This window comes from Lathyrus oleraceus, chromosome 2 (genome assembly GCF_024323335.1).
Source record: "Lathyrus oleraceus cultivar Zhongwan6 chromosome 2, CAAS_Psat_ZW6_1.0, whole genome shotgun sequence".
Classification (NCBI taxonomy): Eukaryota; Viridiplantae; Streptophyta; class Magnoliopsida; order Fabales; family Fabaceae; genus Lathyrus; species Lathyrus oleraceus.
The window spans coordinates 180,536,479-180,544,952 of NC_066580.1; the positions used below are offsets into that span (position 1 = coordinate 180,536,479).

The following is an 8,474-nucleotide window of genomic DNA, read 5'->3' on the forward strand; positions in this document are numbered from 1 at the left end:
CATAATGGGTCAATCCAATATAAATATTACTCCTAATATTCATACCTATGTTTAAGACTTGATAACTCCTTCTCCATGATCCATGAGATGTGATCAATAGTCTATATACATAATAGTCTTAATGCTTTAATGTTATCCCACTTCACAACAAAGCTCGACTACAGATACTTTAAGAATAACGTCCTTATGTTTAATGGGATCTCATGATTAAGTCACACTTGATACATTAAATGGACTAGCTATTCTAGGGACTTTATTAAACAAAAGTAATAAATAAAAAAGCATTTTTATTATTAACAATTAATTTGATACAAGTACCATAACTATTGGCCTCTGGGGCTTACACCAACAGGGTGTTTAACCATGAGGTGATTAACCCAAAGAATATATGGATGTACATGAAAGATGCGTGTTTGGTTCAAAGAGGCAAGTGTAAGAGACAAGTGTAATGGATGTTGATGGTTGAAATGTTGTCTGTGAGGAATAAGACTTTAAAGTAATTTTATTTCAGTTGCACTAAAGTCTATGAACTGAGGCAGATACTTTATATAACTGGGGCATACACCATGTGCCCAAAGATACTCAAAACAAGCATAGGAATAATCCATTCCATTCTTATTTGTTTCTTAAGGAAAATGGCGTATAATTTTCATCATAACTGATAAGTGTTAAAGAAGAATCTTTTTTGTTGTGCTTGAATGATGAGGCAGTGATCCAGTCTTGATGTCCAGAGTCTGTAAAGTTTGCATGTATGCAGTCTTGAGTTGAAGAGAGATTTTAGATCCAACGTAGTGAAATTATAAATGTCTAATCCTATCAAGTGATCAAGAGGCTTATGATCACTTGACTGGATAAGGGAAACAAGCAAGTTACAGATAAGTACTCAATTGATCAAATATAACTTTGATCAACTAATTAATCAGGGGGATATGATCAAGATATGGATTACAAGCACATGGATTTTTAATGGAGCATAAATTCTAATTTAAAAGAAAGTAATGGAATTTAATTGAATTAATTCTAAAACTAAATTTACTTAAATTCTAATTAAAATCTAAGTATTAACATTTTTTATTTTCAAATGAGAAATAAAATGTAATTTTATGTATTTAAAGAAAAGAATAAAATGTAGAAAAGTTTCTTTTTACATATTTAAAAACCATTTACTAATAAGGTGTATTAAAATGTAAAAGAAAAAAAAAAGACAAAAAAACTAAAAGAAAAAAAAAGCAATTTAAAAAAAAAGGGTGTAAAATAAAGGCACGGGGTGGACAATTGATTAACAAGATGCTGGCCCATATATAGGAAGCCCAAAGGTGATTTGTGAAGTTAGTTTCAGTAGTGGGGTAAAGCTTGGAAACAGGGTATACTGAGCAAAAAAAACGTTGGGCCTATAGAGGCAAGCCCAATATCTTTTTGCAAAACCAGAGGGAGGTGTGAGGCTGTGTAAGGGTGTGAAAACAAAAAATGAGGGGGCTTATTGGGTTTCAGAAGCCCAAACAAATTTCCAAGAGAGCGGAAATGGATCAGAAGATAACAAACCACGCTTCAAGTTTAAAGATTCAAATCACGTTCCTCTTAAATTCCTCATCGGAGAACCTACATTACCGCGCGAGAAATCGCCTCTAACAACGGCAGCGGTCCAATTGACCTCAAACTTATTCTAACCTACTCGCTTCCACTCCCTATCTCATAATCTCAAGTTAATTTCTCTAAATTTATAACCGTTTCACCAAATCAGGCCAGGGAATTCAAGAACCCTAAAAATGAAAACTACAATTAAATGACATTAGAGAATGGAATGGAGCTAAAACCTTAGGGGTTTGGATCCTTGAAGGAGAAGCTACATCACGATAACGAAAATTGAACAAGAAGCGAACTAAATCGGATGCAACACCAACCTTCAAGGCGGAGGAGGACTTGGTAACATTGAGAACGAAGATGATGAAGCAAGAAGTCCAGAGATAAACTAGTAAGTGCTTCAAACTCAAAATTCTCTCGTGTCACCAAATATTTTTCTCCTTCTTCTAATGCTATAGTCTGTAGGATTTGAATATGATCATTGTGTTGTTACTCTGCATCCTCATCATTGTGTGTGAGATGAGGAGTGGTTGAGTGTGATTGATGATGAAAGAAATTACAGATAGAAAAAATTAGAGAGATTGAGAGCAATTGAGAATTTGCAGTGAGTGTGTGATTTTAAAATTGTGGTTCCTCATATTTGAAGGTGAGTGAGTGAATTTATATAGATGATAATGCAACTGAATGAGGCAATGATCCGGGCATGGCTAGTTACAACTTAGGACACTATTATGGTTAACGAATCTCAAGAGGAAGTTAGTTAATGTTAGTAACATTGTTACATATTCTGTTGATAGCAGTTTAGGATTGAAGTGTTAGTTAGGAGTAGAAATAACTTTGAATTTGGCTATATTTTCTAAGTGACATGATGAATTAGTCAATGTTAGTGATTTTTGAATGTTAGGAACTATTAGAATTAGCTTGAAAAAACAGTTAGTTAAGTTAGTAAAGTTACAGTTAGTGATAGTTGAATTGTTATTGAATAAGTCTTATGGTGAGTTAGGATTAACTTGTTGGAATGTAGGGATGTTAGTTGTATGTTATGAGAAATGGTTAGTTATTGTTGAATTATATAACTGACAATTAGAGTTAGTTGTGAATTGTCAAAATTATGCAAGTTAGTGATAAATTGTCGACGGTTAGAAATTAAATTGTAAGCATTGAAAAGTTAGTTAGGTTAATCTATTTAGAACGTTTGAATTTAGTTAATCTATTTATCTGTTTCATGTGACTCAAATGGATGATGTGCAAGTGAGAGAAAACTTGTCTATTGAGGCATATTCTAATGAGGGTATCATCACAACGGAAATACTCAATTAAAACACACCAATTTAAATCTCATAATAAATCTCATTTCATAATTAAAAAGCATTGATTCGTAAGTCTTCTCCCAATGCTTGTCACACGAAAACATAAAATACGATTGTATACATTGTCTCTCGGAAATCTCAACCTGAAACAAAGAAAACGCTCCCCAGTTTTACATATTAGAGCATAACCAAAGCTAAAACAAAGAAACTAAAAGAAATATCTTTAGGAGCTAGCTTCCACTTTTTCCGCAGCAAAAAATACCTGAGTGGATCGCATGCTCGAAGATACAATAGAGTCACCACCAAACTTTATTTACTCCTAAAGGAAAAGGAAAATATAGATAAAATCCAGGGGAAGAGAAAAAGGGTAAGGAAGTCAGTTATGCAAGGGGAAGGTATTAGCACCCCTCACACCCATTGTACTAAATGGGAACCATTTTGATTAATATGCTTTCCACGGATTCAAATCCTTGTGCTCATGTATTCTCATAGTGTAATGAGAAAATCAGAGCCCCGCAGTTCATGGTAGAAAATATGGATGTGTTGGTTGATTTTAGGGAACATTTATAATCGTATCCTAGAAGTGTGTAGACGTTAGCTGATTTTGATCCTTGTTCGGATGCTCTAAGCTTTTTATTTTACTGCTAAGGAACATATTATAACAGTTCTTTGATGTAAAGAAAGAAAATTGTTTTGAAAACCTTTATGTGATAAAAGAAAAGAAAAAAGTTGCTTGACTTGAATTTAAAAGAAAAATGGTTGCTTGAATTGTAAAATGACATTTACTTGAAGTGTATAAGAGAGTTGTGGAATGAGGAAGTTGTGGAAGTATTGTTTGGACCAAGAGGGTGTGTTTTGAATCCATATGGTAGATGTGTCTGAATCAAAGAGTGTGTGACATTAACCAATAGATGGTCTGGCCAATGCAGAATTGTAGGATATTTCCTAGATCCAGGGATCAAGACCTACAAGAAAGAGAATTTCCAAAGCATGGAGCTCCACAAGGCGATGCATGAAGATATTGGTTCAAAGATGGGTGTTTAACCATGAGGTGATTAACCTAAAGAATGTATGGATGTCCAAGAAAAATATGTGTTTGGCCCAAAGAAGCAAGTGTAAGAGACAAGTGTAATAGATGTTGATGGTTGAAATGTTGTCTGTGAGGAATTAGACTCGAAAGTCGTTTGATTTCAGTTGCACTAAAGTATATGAACGGAGGCAACTACTTTGAATAACCGAGGCATACGCCATGTGCCCAAATGTACTCAAAAAAGGATAGGAATAATCCCTTTCATTTTTCTCGGTTGCTTAAGGATCATGGCGCATAATTTGCATTATGAATGATAAGTGTTGAAGAAGAATCTTTTTTGTTGTGCTTGAATGATGAGGAAGTGATTCAGTCTTGATGTCCAGAGTCTCTAAAGTTTGCATGCATGCAGTCTTGAGTTGAAGTGAGACTTCAGATCCAACGTAGTGAAAGTATAGATGTCTAATCCTATCAAGTGATCAAGAGGCTTATGATCACTTGACTGGATAAGTGAAATAAGTAGGTTATAGATAAGTAATCAATTGATCAAATATAACTTTGATCAACTAATTAATCAGGAGGACATGATCAAGATATGGATTACAAGCAAATGGATTTTTAATTGAGCAATGCATGAAGATATTAGTTCAGAGATGGGTGTTTAACCATGAGGTGATTAACCCAAAGAATTTATGGATGTCCAAGAAAAATGTGTGTTTGGTCCAAATAGGAAAGTGTAAGAGACAAGTGTAATGGATGTTGATGGTTGTAGTGTTGTCTGTGAGGAATAAGACTTGAAAGTCATTTGATTTATGTTCCACTAAAGTCTATGAAAGGAGGCAAATGATTTAAATAACTGGGCCTACGCCCCTTACACAAAGATACTCATAACAATGATATGAATAATCCTTTCATTTTTCTCATTTGCTTAAGGCTCGTGGTGCTCAGTTCACATCATGACTGACATGTGTTGAAGAAGAATATCTTTTGTTATGCTTGAATGATGAAGCAGCGATCCAATCTTGATGTTTAGAGTCTCCAAAATTTTCATGTATGTAGTCTTAAGTTGAAGTGAGACTAGAGATCCAGCGTAGTGAAAGTATAGATGTCTAATCCTATCAAGTGATCAAGAGGTTTTTGATCACTTAAATGAATAAGGGAAACAATCATGTTATAAACAAGTAATTAATTAATCAAATATGACTTTGATCAACTAATTAATCAAGGGGACGTGATCAAGATATGAATTACAAGTACATGGATTTTTAATTGAACGTAAATTCTACTTCTAAAGAAATTAATGGAGTTTGATTGAATTATTTTCAAAACTAAATCTACATAAATTCTAATTAAAATCTAAGTATTAACAATTTTTTATTTTTCAAATTATTTATTAACAAGAAATAAAATGTAATTATATGTATTAAAAGAAAAGACTAAAATGTAGAGAAAAAGTGTCTTTTTATGTATTTAAAAAAATTGTACTAATAAGGTGTATTAAAATGTTAAAGAAAAAAAAAGACAAAAATAGAAACTAAAATGACAACAAAACTAAAAGAATAAAAAAATAACAATTAAAAAAGTGTAAAATAAAGGTAGGGGGGACAATTGATTAAACGGGCGCTGACCCATGTATATGAGGCACAAAGGTTATTTGTAAATTTAATTTCAGTAGCGGGGTGCAACTTGGAAATAGGGTGCACTCAACAAAAATATTGTTGGGCCTGCAGAGGCAATCCCAAGGTATTTTTGCAAACCTAGAGGAAGGTGTGAGGTTGTGTAAGGGTGTGAAAAGAAAATATGAGGGGGCTTATTGGGCTTTAGAAGCCCAAACAAATTTCCAAGAGAGGGGATTATTGGGCTTTAGAAGCCCAAACACACTTCAAGTGTCAAGATTCAAATCACGTTCCTCTCATATCCCTTACTGGAGAACCAACTTTGCCGGGTCGAAAATCGTCTTTGGCAGCATCGGAGGTCCAAGTGACCTTAAACCTGTCCCAAATTGCTCGCCTCTACTCCATATCTCATAATCTCAAGTCGATTTCTATGAATTCCTAACCGTTTCACCAAATCAAGCTAGGGAATTCAAGAACCCTAAAAATGAAAACTACAATTAAATGAAAATGGCGAATGTAATGGAGCTCAAACCTTAGGTGTTTGTCTCCTTGAAAGAGAAGCTACATCACAGTAATGGAAATTAACAAAAAAGCGAATGAAATCGGATGCAACACCAATCTTCAAGGCGGAGGCGGCCTTGGTAACATTGTGAATGAAGATGATGAAGCAAGAAGTCCATAGATAAACCAGTAAGTGCTTCGAACTCAAAATTCTTTTGTTTCACCAATTCTTCTTCACCTCCTTTTAATTCTATTAGTTTGTAGGATTTGAATATGATCATTATGTTGTTCTGCATTCTCTTAGTTGTATGTGAGATGAGGAGTCGTTGAGCGTGATTGATGATGAAGGAAGTTGCACATAGAAAAAATCGGAGAGATTGAGAGTTATTGAGAATTTGCAGTGAGTGTGTAATTTTCAGATTATGATCCCTCATACTTTAAGGTGAGTGAATGAATTTATATAGATGACAATGCACCTGAATAGGGAAATGATCCGGGCAGGGTTAGTTATAAGTTAGGGCACGGTTATGGTTAATGAATTTCAAGAGGAAGTTAGTTAATATTAGTAAAACTGTTACATATTATGTTAATAGCAGTTATGATTGAAGTGTTAGTTAGAAGTAAAACTGAATTTGAAATTAGTTAGTTTGAATTAGTCAATGTTAGTGAATTTTTTATGTTAGGAACTGTTAGAGTTAGTTTGAAAAAACAGTTAGTGAAGTTAGTAAAGTTACAGTTAGTGATAGTTGAATTGTTATTAAATTAGTGTTATGGTGAGTTAGAATTAACCTGTTGGAATGTAGAGCTTTTAGTTATATTATATGAGAAATGGTTAGTTATTGTTGCATTATATAACTGAAAGTTAGAGTTAGTTGTGGCTTGTTAGAATTATGTAGTTAGTGATAAGTTGTTGACAGTTAGAAATTAAATTGTTAGCATTGAAATGTCAGTTTGGTTAATCTATTTAGAATGTTTGAATTTATTCAGTGTGGAAATTTGATGATAGAATGTTAGGCTGGAAGTGTTAGAAGGAGGTTAATTTCCGTTTATGCTTTTTTGAATAGAAAATGAATTGATGTAAGAGAATTGGTGTGCGATTAACAGAAACTGTTAGTGAAGTTGTTAACCAAGTGTTAGTGCATTTGCTTGAGTTGAATTTGAGAGTTGGCGATTGTTTGATGTTAGTATGTTATGTTAGAATAAAATTGAAGTTAGGTTGTTTGGCTTAATTGGGTGAATTTGGAAGTGTTGTGGGAGTGGAAATGTTATGAAGTAAATTGGCCTATGTTGAACTGTTAAGAAATGATGCAGTGAAGTTGGGTTGACTGAACATGGAAGCAAGGGTAACCAGTTGTCTACTTTGGTTAACCGATTACCAACACAACATTGGCTAAAAAGGGTTAGTTGATGTGTAGTTTTTGTTAAGTTGGTATGGAGCATTTTGGGTTGCTGCATTAGTTCAGGTGCTTTGGATTGAATGTTGTGGATTAGAATTGGCTATCCTTGTTTTTTTTGTATGGTTATGCATGAATTGTAATGGTTGTCTGTGTCTATTCATGTGTGTGAATGGTGCCATGGTTTCTTGTGTGCTAATGCATAAATTGTAACTTATCATCTGATATTGGATGATATATTTTGCAGGGCTTGGCATGGAATGGTACAATGTGTATGGTTTTGGTTAGGAGGATATTGAACAAGTCATGGTATGAAGGGTTTGGTCCAAAAAAAAATCATGAAGAACTTGAAGACTTTGGAGACTCACAAGAATAGGGATAACTTCTGAATGAAGAAACTGTAGGAATTACGGTTAGGATTTAGTGGTTGACTTTGGTTAACTGTTTGACCAAAAAGTCAACTGTAGGTAAAAAAATGTGTAATTTTGTGTAATTTTCATGATTTTGGACTTTGTAATATGATTTGATATTTTTTAATAAAAATGGCTTGTTTGAAATGAATTGTAACTTGTGTTTTAAGTAAGAACCTTTTCCTTCCAAACATGCATTCGAATTTGATATTGTATTGACTTCTGAATAATTCTTGACCCTTGAATTTGAACATCAATATTGAATCTTTTATGAATTGTGATTTGCAATGCCTTGCCTTGAATCCAAACCAAACAACTAATGGACTAGTGTATTGAAGAAGCCCATAAAGAGATTAGTTAGTCAAAGTCATTCTTTCATTCTTTCATGGTTGACCAAGTAAAACTTGCAATCTATAACCAAATTCAATGATATGATGTAGTCCAAGAGAGGTGCTCATCACCAGTCGAATGTAGCACCAAGATACCTTAGACTTGATTCTTAAGAACACCATAAAAGGAACCCTAGCCCGTGGAGCTTCCCAAGTTATTTGTCAACAATCAAACACTTGTGTCATGAATAACAAACCTTTGACCAATGATGCTTATTTGAAAATGAATATGTTATAATGGATGAT

At 33.7% G+C, this 8,474-nt stretch overlaps 1 long non-coding RNA gene across 2 annotated transcripts; it reads left to right on the forward strand.

Annotated features, from left to right (window-relative positions):
• The first annotated feature begins 1,541 nt into the window (after window positions 1-1,541).
• LOC127118769 (uncharacterized) lies at window positions 1,542-7,990 on the forward strand. 2 transcript variants are annotated; one of them, XR_007802334.1, is made up of 2 exons: window positions 1,542-1,972; window positions 7,677-7,990. It is a non-coding gene; the product is annotated as an uncharacterized LOC127118769 (long non-coding RNA). The 2 variants fall into 2 exon arrangements; XR_007802335.1 differs by lacking the exon at window positions 1,542-1,972 and adding an exon at window positions 1,979-6,224.
• Window positions 7,991-8,474: the final 484 nt, after the last annotated feature.